The sequence below is a fragment of the Peromyscus eremicus genome, chromosome 13 (assembly GCF_949786415.1).
Source record: "Peromyscus eremicus chromosome 13, PerEre_H2_v1, whole genome shotgun sequence".
Lineage (NCBI taxonomy): Eukaryota > Metazoa > Chordata > Mammalia > Rodentia > Cricetidae > Peromyscus > Peromyscus eremicus.
The window spans coordinates 60,244,056-60,257,848 of record NC_081429.1 but is presented as its reverse complement, the minus strand read 5'-3'; the positions used below and the strand labels follow the sequence as shown (position 1 = coordinate 60,257,848).

General features: G+C 45.9%; 1 protein-coding gene across 2 annotated transcripts in view; it reads left to right on the top strand.

The window, feature by feature from the left end:
- Myo1b (myosin IB) overlaps nt 1–13,793 on the top strand; it is a 177,213-nt gene that overhangs the window by 54,893 nt on the left and 108,527 nt on the right. The window lies entirely within an intron of this gene.

Here is a 13,793-nt window from a genome sequence, read left to right as displayed (position 1 = left end):
AAGTCTCAGTGTGACATGCAAAGAGATACTGGAGAGGCTTTGCTAACTTATACCACTAGAATTTTGTTTGCTAGTCTGAATGCCTGAAGTAACCCCACGAAGGTTTTCCTAGGTTCGATGGATCGACGACAGACTTGGATCACTAGATTTTTAATTGCTCACATAAAAATGTCTGAAAAAGCAAAAATAGATAAGTAATAAATGAATGAATAATAAGGCGAATTCAGCTAATTCTTAAGCAACACTAAAACCTTTTTATTTCTTTAGTTATGTTCTACTCACTTATACCTAAAAGGAATCTGTTCAACCTTTTACATTCTCGCGTCCACTGTTGAGTTGAGAGAGAGAGAGAGACAGAGAGACAGAGAGACAGAGAGAGAGATCCTGTTTGGGCCAAGCTGTGCCCTGAGCTGAGAGCCTCAGGCTTCTCTAGTGTTTGCCTGAGCAGAAGCATTTCGTGCCCCTGGTCGTGGGTATGTGAGTGCTTTACCAGAATTCTTACTGTTTTCAGCTGCAGTAAAATAACTCATGGTGACTTGCAAAGGGGTGTTGTTAGATGCTTTTATGTGATAAACCGTTGCATGTAGATTTAAGACATCTGGGGACTGTTGCTAGAGGCCGCGCTGGGACCGATATATGCAAAGGTGCCTGGAGAAGTGTCCAGGGCCCGGCAAGGTTGTGCTGTGATTACAGCCACCATTACTGTTAGCTTTTAGCAGCAGCCTAGCCTCATCAAAAACAAATGCTTTGTTGGAAACAAGTCCAGCTTGCCATGAGATGCGTATAAATGAATGCGCGTGTTCTGTGTTCACTGTCTGTGAGCAGAAATACCGATGTGAAAACTTAGAAAATGTCTTGGCTGAGGAAGAGATTAATTTGTCATTGGGATATTGTGCCGGTGGTGGTTGTGGTGGCCGTGGTGGCTGTGGTGGTTGTGGCAGTGGCGGTATGGCTTTTGAAATGGTTAAACTAGACTGCTGTGGTTCAGATGCTCAGCAGTATCTCCAGCCAGAGCTGGTTTGGGTGAGTGAGCAATTGATGATGTCCAAAGATGGTTTTGATGGTCACACTCATAGGTAGGAGGGCTCTGCTGGTCGAGAGGACAGAGATACAGCAGTGGCACGCAGCAGTCCCAGATCACAGAGCTCTCTGCTCACAGACAGTCGTGCTGAGGCTGAGAAGCTTGGCATTGAAATGGATGAACCATAGCTAAAGCCTTAGCTGTGCTTCTGTTTGTGTTCAAGATCACCTGTCACTTCATGAATAATTAAGGAATCTATATGGATATGTATATATATATATATTTATGTCTGGTGGAATATCTGTCAGTCTGTCTCACTGTCTAGATGTATGTTTTGATTTCTCAGTGATGTAGTTCGCAGGGACATGTGGGACTGTTTGGAACTAAATATCTAAATGTGTGAAAATAGTTATTAAAAACTGAGCAATCTGTATTCTGCCAATCAAGTAGGTTTAGATTATTCCGTTTTCTTCTGAAAGTCAGTTTTGCCAGTGGTCTAGTCTCACTGTGCCCTAAGAAAAATAAAAATCTGAAATTGCTTTTATAAAATCATTCCTCTAGTTCCCTTGCAATGAAATGTTTTATTTGATGCCTGAATATTTATTTTAAGTCTTAGGTATTGCAGTCTGGAGTCACTGCCAGAGTCTCCCATGGACTTACTCAGAAAACATCCTTGGGAAAGCCCGACTTCAGGAGCCCCGCTTCCTGTAGGCTTCCGTGCTGTTCTTACACACACCGAAGCTTGGCTCCTGCTGTGATGGATGTGTGCTTGTAAATGGTTTTCTTTCCTGCTTAAACTCTGTACTGCAAACCGTGGTCCTTTGCTTTAATGGTAATAATACTGAGTGTACCAGCTGCTACATCATGAGATTTACAATTGCTGGCACTTCCCTAAAGACTTTACATGTATTGTAACTCACTTCTCAAAATAATCCCAGTGGTAGCAGGGCCCTGGCGTGCTTTGTATGTACCTGCCCCTCATCTGGAATTGAGTTCCACACTGTTCTCAACAGGGCTTCTTACTGTGTGTTTCTGCTGGGTTGCCTGTGTTCTTGTACCCACACCCTCCATAGCTGCTATAACCATGCCTCAGCTTATATCCACTGCCTCTACCCCATAAGCCATATTTCCATTTTTTTTTTAGTTTTAAATCTCTACTTTAGAAATGTTTTGATGTGGTAGATGTCTGTTCTAGGACATGCCTTGGACTGTCTGTCCTTAGTCCTGCCATTCTTGTAGGAGACAGCCTGGCCATGCTACCCTGGTGGAAAGCAGTACCACCAGCAATAAAGAGTTCCCACTGCTGAAGAGAAGCAGAAACAAATGTTCGATGTCCATGAGAGCCTGCATGCCGTGCACGGCGATTTCACCAGTGCATGCATATTTGCCAGCCCCTGCCATGCCCCTCTGTTCTTACGCTCACCATGCTCTTCCACCACAGCATCTCTGTGTGCTTTGCATGTACCACCTGCCATGCTTATTCTCCCTCTGCCCCAAAGCAGCTCCAGTGCCTTCTTCAAATCTCAGATGGCGTTAGACCTCTCACCGCTGCCCTGCCCAGGCTGCGCCTGTTGCTCCTGTCACGGTTAACGGTTTAGCATTTGCTCAGGGATTATCTGCCAGGTCAGGTATCCCCTACATGCTATTAGTTGCTTCTGGAATGTGGGAGGGGAACAGTGAAGATACATTGCATAGAGCTTGCATTCAAGTGTCAGGCTCTCTCAGTCACAGTCTGGAGCAAATTGCTAGAAGAAGCTGTAACTCTGAGAAGTAATTTTCTCCGCTCTATGGGAAGGCAATTTTTAGCTTACGATTTTTGTGAGGGAGAAATATCTAGCTGATGCTCGGATAATCTGGTGAATACCGAGGGCTTGCCATGGACGTTCCATACATAGCCCAGTAGGAAGGGACTGTTGCTGCCTTTAGCAATGATGAATTAGAATAATAACATGGGAGACATTTTGCCAACCACGTCACTAGCTCCTTTCTAAATACCGTCTCCTCCTCCATGTTAGGACATTTTCCACTTCCTTATCTTCTTGCATTATTCCTCGTCAATGTCAGTTTTTGACAGGGTCTTCAAATAGACTTTGACCTACATACAACCCAGGCCAGCATTCTCAGATCGCAGTTTGTGAGGACAGGGTGACACTACGACTCTGGACTTGGGTACACCTTTGTTATTTATAGTTTTTTCAAGAATTTGGTTTGGGCCAGTGGGATGGCTTAGCGTCACACTCGTCCGAGATCAATACCCACAATCCACATGAGGTGGAAGGGAAAATTGACTCCGTGGAGTTGTCCTCTACGCTCCACACGTGTGCCCCGGCACGTGTGCCCCCGTCCTAAACACACGTATAATCATCATAAAGAGAAATGAAGACAACACTTGGTTTCGGTTTGCATTTAGAATCTGAGCTCACTGATAGTCTACAGAAGTGTCTTCTTATAATTCTTGTGTTTGAAAGTCCCTCGGATTTACCTTTTCTTTAAATTTCAGTCAATTAAAAGTATTTACATTTCATGTAAGTGTATGATTTACAGCTAATGGAAATACGTAGTAAAGTAGGATGATTTCTTTTTTTTATAATTTATTTTTATTTTATGTGCATTAGTGTATGTCTGTGTGAGGGTGTCGGGTACCCTAGAACTGGAGTTACAGACAGCTGTGAACTGCCATGTGGGTGCTGGGAGTTGAACCCGGGTCCTCTGGAAGAGCAGTCAGTGCTCTTAACCGCTGAGCCATCTCTCCAGTCCCTAGGATGATTTCTTACCTGAAGTCCTTCTGAAAACAGTTTGCTGCTGCGCTTATGGAGTGTTTGGTCCCTTCCACATTCAACTCCCTCAAAGGGAAGAACCATCCCCTCATGTAAAAGCCACGGCTTTGAGCCTGGGGTCCTGGGTTGGCATCTTCAGGGAGCTGTGGTTCCTTTCTGATGGGATCTTAAAGTTCTTTGATAATAGTTTTTAAAAGGTATCGAAGGAGGACTTGGTACATTTCAGACACTCAGTAGCTGGATCCCCGGAGAACAACCTCAGATCTCAGACTTTAAACATGGGGAAGAATGAGGAAGTGGAGACAGGGAAAGAATTGGACTTCTTGGCTCCTCCCACCTGCCGGGAAAGCACTGGGATGGACCGCCCACAGGGATTCTGTTACCAGACCCACTGGACCTTTGTCTGTTGATGTTAGATCTCCCTGCAGTGGATGCTGCTTATCAGCCACCATCAGGAGATCTGTGGTAATCAGGCCTGTTGTCTTCTCCTGGGCAGCCTGCGTGAGCTTCTGAACACCCACCCTTTGACTGAGCAAACTCTTTGGCCTACTCTTCAAGGTTGTCTGTTACCCAGCTTCAGCTCTCTCCTCTAACCTCAAATCTTGCTCTTCCTCATGAAACAAACCCTTGAAGGCCTTTCCTGTCTCCTCTCTACGTCTCTTACCTGTGCCCTATGTTGATGGTTAAACTCTACTTTGTGGTCAGATCCCGAGTGACCCTACCTCTGAGTTATCAGAATTGCCCATGTGGTTGTGTCCAGTCTCATCTTTTTTTCCCCCTCTTCAGATTTGTTTATTTTCTTTTACATGTTTGAGTCTCATCTACATGTATGTGTGTATATCATGTGCATGCCTGATGCCCATAGAATTCAGAAGATCATGCTGGACCCCCCAGTCTGGATTTATAGATGGTTGTGAGCTACCATGTGGATGCTGGGAAATGAACCCAGGTTCAGTTGAACCTCTGGAAGAGAAGTCAGTGCTCTGAACTGCCGAGCCATCTCTCCAGCCCCCAGTGCCATCCTTTTGAATTAGAAACTTTTGTAAATGAGGACATTTATACTGCTCACTTCTGTAGCTCATACTGCCCTTCCTTTAAGAGCTCCATAACTAGAAAGCAATTTAATTAAAAAAATTCAAATAATTCTTCCATTTTGCTTTCTCTCATAATGGAGACATAATTGAAAACAAGTTCTTCATAAAATATTGAGGTGTTTATTCAGATGTCATGTACCATGATGAAAATTTTTGATTTTTATCAAAATGTAAGACTATTTATTTTTATAGTGCCCTTTCACCCTATGTATTTTTTAGTTGGTTCTCTTTGTTCTTGCTGTCCATGGAGGGAACTCACCACTAAAGGGTAGAGTGTATCATGCTTCTGCCAGAACCCTCTCTGGTGGGCACAGCCCAGGACAGAGCAGAAACATGTCCGTAGGTGGATTTTTCTTTCCTGCCCACCAGTGTCCCAAATGATGGAGACTTAATATTAATTATAAATGCTCAGCCAATAGCTCAGGCTTGTTACTAGCTAACTCTTACATTTTAAATTAACCCGTATGTCTTATCTACCCTCTGCCATGTGGCGAAGCTGTCTCTTAGCATGGCATGTTTATATCCCGTTTCCTCTTGTACTTCTGCTGCGACTCTTGTGACTTCCGCCCTTCTTCCTCCCAACATTCCTAGTCTGGTTCTCCTGCCTAACCTTATCCTGTCCAGTTATTGGCCAATCAGCTTCTTTATTAACCCAATCACAGTGACAGATCTTCACAGTGTACAAGGGGATTATTCCACAGCGATGTACTTCTTGAATAGGGATAAAGTGTGTTGTTTATATTACAGTAAGATTTGCAGGCACTGTTTGAAATAAGCGGTCTTTCTATTTTTGTAATGGAAATTTTGAAAATTTAGGAAAATGATTTAAGGCTTTGAAGATTTTCTTATTACTTACTCTCCTCTAAAGATGCAGAAGTCGGGGGAGTTTGGATGGGGCTGATGTCAGTCACACAGACATGCCTCTGGAACCTTTGACCCCTGTGTTGCCTGCAGAATGACGTAGGTGCCTGTGTGTCCTGAGCCCTTGGTCGACCTGTTTATTCATTGCACTCCAGGTGAGCCAGGTAAATGTTATAAAGAACATTCTGATTTTAGCTCAGAATGTGGAAATGACGAAGTTGGGCACTCAGAGCTTAGGTTAAGGGTCCTCTGCAGGAGATGGTGGGGGTGGGGTGGTGCCTCTTTTCTGTGATTATGATAGTCTTTGTAGTGAGGACTCTGAGGGTGGGTGTGGAGACATCTCTCCTCAGGAGTGTGTGTGCGTTTGTTGGGGAGGGGGCGTTTGCTGAAGTTACTCTATTTCTCCTCTCATTTACATTTAGAGCGTTTGAACCTTTAGTTGTTCTGGTACCTTCTACTAAACTATACGCAGGAAAATGTTTGTCCTTTCCTGTCTATCATGCTGTCTGCTTACCGATTTAGAAATGTTATTCATTCACCGAGTCAATATTTAATGAGCACTTGCTGTGCCCCGGGCTCTCTTTTAGGCGTTGGGATGCAGCAGCAAACAAAACAAAACTCTCATTTTCATTGGGGAGATAACATTTTGACTTAATGTGCTCAGAGTCTGAAATCTTGTGCAGCAGCAGTTAGGACAGGAAAGGGAAGAAGAAATCAGACTTTAGTGAAGGGAGGAAAGGATGGTTTACAGTGGTCGTCTTACCGTGTTTCTGGGGTCGAGTTCTCTGAAACCACGTAAAGCGGTGGTAGACGGCAGATTCCGGGCCAGGGTGTTGCTTCTGTTTCCGACGTGCGTGCGTCACTTGTGCAGGAAAGAGTCCGAGTGCCACCTCAACATTTCAGACCCTGCACGTTACCCTCCCTCTGTAACAGTGCCGTCTTGAAATAGCTAAAACTGTCCTTTTACATTTACACGTGACTGCTGGGGTCATAGTAAGCAGAAGGGAGACACCTTGTCTACCTTCCATCTTTGAAGATATTTGCTTGGTTTTGAACAGCCAAAGATTAGGAAAGTTCTCCTTGGAGAGACCAGTGTCCTTTTGGCAGTGCGGTGGCCATGGGTCAAAAGTCAGCGACTGCCTTAACAGCATGATGCTGGGTCCAGGGTGAGGCAAGTCTCCTGGCCTGAGGCGTATTCTGCTTCTAAAAAAAAAACGGTGCTCCACACATTGAACTCTCTCCTTTGAATCTCAAACCTTTCCCCAGGTGTCTGCAGCTTTCCCGGGGCTACTTATATTTTAAAATTACAATTATTTATTTTATTTGGGGGTGTGCATGGCGGCCAGAGAACAGCTTGCAGTAGGTCACTTCTGTCCTTCCACCACACAGGTCCTAGGGATTGAGTTTAGGTGTCAAGGTTGCTGGTAACTAACTGCTGCAGGACTGGGCTGTCCTGCCTGGAGCGACCCCCAAAGCAGTTCCTTTCAGAGTCTGTTCTCTGGGTACAGGAAGACCCCAGCTAAGTATTATTATTTCAGATTTCGAAGCTTCTTAAACTAAAAGTGGGAAAGTGTGTGGGATGCCAGCCAAATATTTTTGTCGTAAAAATCGTAGTCGTGATGTAAGAACATGTTTGTTAGTGGAAACTGTTTCTAATCCGCCTAGGAAGTCTTGGAATCCTCATCCTAATTGTAGATGTCTGTTGAAGTTTTATTGTTTCTTGTCAAATGCTCATCTGGGATTTGAAGGACTTTATCTCAAGAAGGCTGTTTGTAAAGCCGAGCATAATTCAGATGTTCAAACCAGCCTCCAGGTGGTTTCAGTGATACAATCTCAAAGGAAAAGTTTGGTTTGCAGTGAGCCGACTGTTTCCTGCCCGTGTTGCTGGTCTCGGGGGCTCCGTGAAGTTCCTCAACAGCCTGGGAAAAGCCCTTTCCGTTAGGTGAGTGGCCCAGGCCGACCTCAGCCTTGGAAAAGGTTAGCTCCTCTTCCGTCCCTGACACCCAGGCCTCTCCTCAAGGGTCTATGCTTAGAGAGGCTGGGAGGTGCCACACCTACCCTTCCCTTGTTCTAAGAAGAATTTGTCAGGGTGGGGGCTGGCCGACACTGGTCCTGATCCATTCTGGGGAGGTGAGCAAAGTGAGTTTGGGGTCCGCACTTGGGAGACTTAGGCCTAAGAGTTGAGACTGGCTGGGTCTAAGAGTTGAGCAGCTTACAGGGGCTGAAACCCATGTGAAGGAAGGGGAGCGGGGAGCAGGCCCCAGTATGCCAGCCCAAGAAGCGGGTTTGTTGCTGTTCTGAGGTTCAGGGTATGCCTTCCTGCCAGTTCCAGCCTGTGAGGAAAGACTTGAACGTTCTTCCAATAACATGATTCTGCATGTATGTGCAAGGCTCTGCGGATGTGAAGATGAGTTTGTCTTGAAGGCTCCGCAGCCTGGTGCAGGAGACACCAATAAGTCAATAAGAACCACAAAAGGCACAGAAAGGCCACAGAAAGCAGGATGCATCCTGGTTCTTCCTGTTCCTTTAGTGTCGTTACAGAGGGCTCAGATGTTTGAGTGTGGTAGTAATGGCAGGATCCCATGGTGAAGATTTTAGGAGATGGGACAGTGGACCCCGAAGAGTGACTTTTTACATGCACATAGAGTTCCAGGGTCAAAGAGGCGTTCTCCAGTCAGAGGGAATGATGTAGGGACTCCGTCACTCAATTTTTGAATGCCTGTTAAGTACCACATGGAACCTTCTCTTCCCGATCCTGGACCCCTTTTGACTCATCGTTACTCAGCAGTCCAGATCTACTTGTGAAAGGCATTTGAACCCCTCGGTGGTGTGTGGCTTCTCCTGGAGCTGTTTTATTCCTAGGCTGCTTTTTTTTTTTTAACCCTTGGTGTTCAGTTGTCATGTGTCAGAACCTGTCAGCTCTTCAGGTATTTACTGTTTAGGAAGCGAGAGGGTGGCTGTGTGCCCTCCTCGCCCCTTCATTTAAGGCTGTTGGTTAAAGTACAGAGTGTGTTGTCTGGTTCTTTTGTTCCACTTACAGTTCGATGTGGGGATGGCTGCTGCATCACTGGTCCCCATAGAATTCCCGTAGCTAACCAGAGATGTGGAACAAGTACCATTTCTGACGCCACAGTGTGTGATTTTCCTCACCACCACTAGATTCTCTAATACCGTGTGCCTCACGATCCAGTCAGTTCTGACACTCAACCACTTAGAGACAGCGTAGACTTTGCAGGTCACAGAGTGTCCAACAAGACTTCCCCACTTCAGGTGCCATCTGTAAATGGGTTGTCCTGCCGGGCCAGGCTTCTATTTCAGTAGCCACAAATTGAGGGATTTCCGTAGTTACCTTGCCCCTTTCTGTTTCAAGAATTTTCTAGATCCTCTCCCAGAACTCAGGGAAACATTTAATATTTACTGAGTTCTTAAAAAGGATGCATGTCTGAGCGCTGACTGGAAGACCACATGGGAAATGGTGGTCCTGTGCCCTCCCCACACACTGCTGTCCCTGTACCTCAGTGTCTTGCCAGCTGGAGTCCCCTCTGTGTCTCTGGCCATCTCACTGTTGAGGTTTTTATGACCTGATGTCTAGAACCCCTCTTTTCTTGGAGGTAGGGAGCTGGGCCCAAGTTTTCACTGTCAGCTGTAGGCTGGGTCTTTCTGCCGAACACTCCCATTTTGGAACGACTAGGAGACCCACGGTGAGCCATGTGTAGTAAAACCCCAGGTAAGGGAGAAGGAGACCCACTGTGAGTCATGTGCAGTAAAACCCCAGGTAAGGGAGAAGGAGACCCACGGTGAGCCATGTACAGTAAAACCCCAGGTAAGGGAGAAGGAGACCCACGGTGAGTCATGTGCAGTAAAACCCCAGGTAAGGGAGAAAGAGACCTTTGCATGAATAATAAGAAACTCTCATTACTCGGGAAATTTCTAAGGTTTTAGGAGTGCGGGGGACGTGAGGTTAGGACCGCATTGCGTGTGTCCTTCCCAAGAAGCCCGAGAGCGCTGTCCTGAAGTATTTGAAAGCTGGATTCCTGAAGTTTCTGGGGATCTGGATATAATGTTCTAGAAACCTGAACGAGCGGGCTTCCTCTTTAAAGTGCGTCTTCAAGGGTTCTGTCCCTGAAGCATTTCAGTCTCCTCGCTCCCTCCTTAGACGGCACCTCATAGGTCCCCCCAGTCAAGTCCTCTCCCTCTTGTACCTCCCTGTCTGCTGACGACCCCCCTTCCCACCACTGCCCGCGCGCGTGTGTGTCCGAGTGCTTGTCTTGGCCACACCTCCCAGTTGTCATAACACGTCTTTGCTTTCTTTTATTCTAAGTCTGAGAAAATTGTTTCACTTCTTTTGAGCGAATTCAATCTGAATTTTGTTCTGTTTCTCTAACATAGTTTTTTTTTATTTAGAAAAATTATTACATGTATTTGTTTGTACACACACACGTACACACAGAAGCCAAGGCACACTTGTAGAGGTCAGAGGACAGTCCTTTCCTTCTGCTACACGGGCAGGTTCTGAAGGTTGAACTCAGGCCATCAGACTTGACAGTGTGCTTCTCTACCCACTGAACCATCTTGCCAGCACTAAAATACGTCTTTGAAGACCACCTGCCACCTCCATGTTGTCAGCTCTAGCGACCAGTCTTGCATTGTCTTTGGCAGTGTGATAAACTCCTTCCTGCACACTTTTTACGTCTGGCTTGCTGGCGTGCACACTCCTGTTTTCCCGCCTTCTGGCAGCCACCTCGAAGGCTCCTCGGGATGTAGTCTTCTTTTCAGTCCTCGTCTTAGTGGGCTTGGCTCTGGGACTTCTCTCAGACCACCGCTTAGGCAGGCCACAGGGGCTCCGGATGCCTGCTGTGCACTCCCTCAGGTCTTCCCAACCTATCCACCACCTCACCCCCCGTTCCCAGCTGGCCTCCCGCTCCAGCTCTCAGGCCGTCTGCCCATCATCCTGTCTTCACGTGTTAGGGTGAAGGGCTGGAGTGATGCTTGCCGAAGGTACTCATCAGCTGTTTGTGTTTGCTGCCCAAACTCCTCCGCATGGCTTCCCAGGCGCTGGCCTGCTGTCCGACCGTGCACTGACCTCCTGTTGCCATGGGAACGTGCCTTGTGCTTGTCACAGTGCCCTTCCCCACTGTGGTGACTGACTTGCTCTCCCTTCAGCCAGGGCACGTTTCCGTTGTCAGAGTAGCCTCTGCACGCACCACCTGAGATCGCAGTCCTGTGTCGTCCCGCTCCCCGTTCCCGTTGCCCAGCAACCTCCTTTTCTTCAGTTTGCCGTCCCCTGCCATGTCACCGTGTGCTCATTGGCTTGTTTCTTTCCTCCTGGTCTTCTGTCCTGGAGTGCCGTTTCCACAAGAGCTAGGGAAATTTGTTTTACATATCCACGTGTCCATAGCAACCACAACAATGCCCGGCATGGTGTGACTGCCCCATAAAACTCACAGATGAATGAGTGCTTGTGGGCTTATTATTAGTTAGAGTTGGTGTAGAAGGCATATATTTGTCTTCAAGGATCTTCCTGTCACACTGAGGTGAGATGTGGCTGTCTGCCACTGGAATATAACAACAGCATACAGTTGTTCCTTGGTATATCCATGGGATCTTGGCTCCAGAACTCTCTGAAGATACTCAAGTCTGCCAAGGCTCGGGTCCATTTAAAAAGGCCATGTAGCATGGACTCATAACCCCACCTCACCTCCACTTACTTTGAATCATCTGATTATTTATAAAACTTAGTACAACGTGTGTGTGTGATACAAGCCATTGTTACTCTGTATGACTTAGAGAATAATGGCAAGAAAGTTTGTTCCTGTTCAGTAATTTTTCTTCCAAATCCTTTCTGTCTGTGGTTGGTTGAATTCATATCTGGGGAAACTCGTGACCACAGACAGCCAATTGCAAGTGTTTAGAGATAAGGAATGAGTTGAGAGCCTCCCTTCCCCCCCAAAGTAGTGTGTTCAGAGACTCAGGAAATGCTACCTGCATTGAGTCTTAAGGAATTCTCAGTTGTCACTTAATAATTAGCTGTATGGACTGCAAATGGGAAACATCACTTTTGGCTGTGGTTCAATTAGCCAGGGTATTAGGAAAAGATATCTGGATTGAGTTGATAGCTCTAGGTAGAACTAGTTTTCAATTTTATTAAAACATTCAAAATACCAATCTGCTTGAGTCATTGGGAGGACTGAAGGATTGTGAAGGTTAGTCAAAGTAATAGGAGTAGCGTTTGGATCGGCAGAGAACCTGAAATTATAAGCTTTTTGCGTCTGGAAAGAATTGCCACCTTTCGACTCAGTTACCAACTGGAAAAAAGTCTTCAGACTTGTTGAATATGCTCAAATGTGTATGTATGTAATTTTTTAATGAGGGAGTGATGAATGACTTACTGTGGAAATAACTTATAAGTGTAAACAGATGTTAATTCATTTATGTTTCATAACAAAACCTCTGGTTGCTATTGGTGATGGATGAAAACATCATTCAGGAGGGGCAACATTTGGTGCCAGATAGACTGATTGACTTCTACAAAGGCTCTGTCTGCTTTGCATATGAAGTCCTTCTCTTGGGATATTAGTGCCCAGCACCTGGATGCATGGGGTGGTCAGCTTAAGACTAAAAAGAATATCCTAAACCTTACAAATGGCTTAGCCTAACTTTACAAAATTTAACACCAGGAGACTAAGGTAGAAAATACATCTTTTCTCCTGAGCACTTCCCCTCTGCCCACCTTAGCAGTGTGGCGTTAACAGGATCTGGAGGGGGAGGATCCTGCCGCCTTCCAGGATGGACTTCGAAGTTGGAAGTGTAGACGTCGACAACAGCTTTGGTTTCACAAGATGCTCTCACGTTCATGCGTCCTTGCTCAGTTCTAGCCAGGTAGCATTACTGCTGCTTCAGGATGTGCGGTTGCCTTGGCTCCAGGCATATTTGTCTTTGCATATTTCGCTTATATAAATAGGACAGTGGATAAAAACAGACATTTCAGATAGAACAGTCTCACCCAAGGCCAGACAGGTTTATTAAAGAAAAAAATGGCATAAAAATATAAAGTTGGGAAAGGTACAGTTTGTAAACTGGGCACATGTAGCTGTTTGAGATGACGTGATATGAGTGACTCATTGCTCTCTGGTTACTCATTACCTGGAGCCTTGAGCAGAAGGAAGAAGGAAGTGTGGAAATGTGTATGTGTGCTTTCTGGGCATTGTTCCTAAAAGCCGTAGGAAATGCTGTCTACTGCTTTGAACATTGCTTCCTTTTCCTGACAGAGCTTTCATCTAAATAGCGTGTCTAAGGTGGGAAATGACAGTCTTTGTCCCGTGGGCACAACTGTACCCTAATCTTTACAACTTGAAAAGTCTTTATGATTCTCTGTACTTGGGGACACTCTTCTTTGATGTACACTGTACACAGAAGACATTGATAGTGAGTGTCACCTTGAGAATTAAAATATGTCCTAAGCAAAGGCTCTGGCTTTGGAAATGGTTGTTTGATAAATCTGTTTCTGCACTCAGCCTCTTCGTGCCTACAGTTCCTTTCACAGTGGCCCTGGGTACCATCTGGATGCGTTTCCTCTGCTCTTTTCAGTCCAAGCTCTGCTGGCTTTCAAGATGGAGACACTGGGGCAGCGCCTGCATCTGAGGCCTTTTTGCACCGTGTCGTGATCTTACAGTTCTTTATTGTACACTGTCTGGTATGCCTCAGTATTTTCTGTTTATGTACTGGACATCTACAAGAGTAAACATGTCTAAGCAAGGATAAAGTGTTATCCTTCCTTTGTTACTTCACGACCAGTGGTCTTAACACCCACCCAGTGTGTTTGCTCTCTGGCCCAGTACCAGTTTCCTGATGCGCTGTGTACCTATGAGATGCACGTACAAATATAAATTCAAACTTTTAAGTCGTTATGGTGGTTTGAAAGAAGATGGCCCCCAAAGGGAGCGGCACTAATGGGAGGTGTGGCCCTGGTGGAGTGGGCGTGGTCTTGTTGGAGGAAGTGTGTCACTGTGGAGGTGGGCTTTGAGGTCTCACATATGCTCA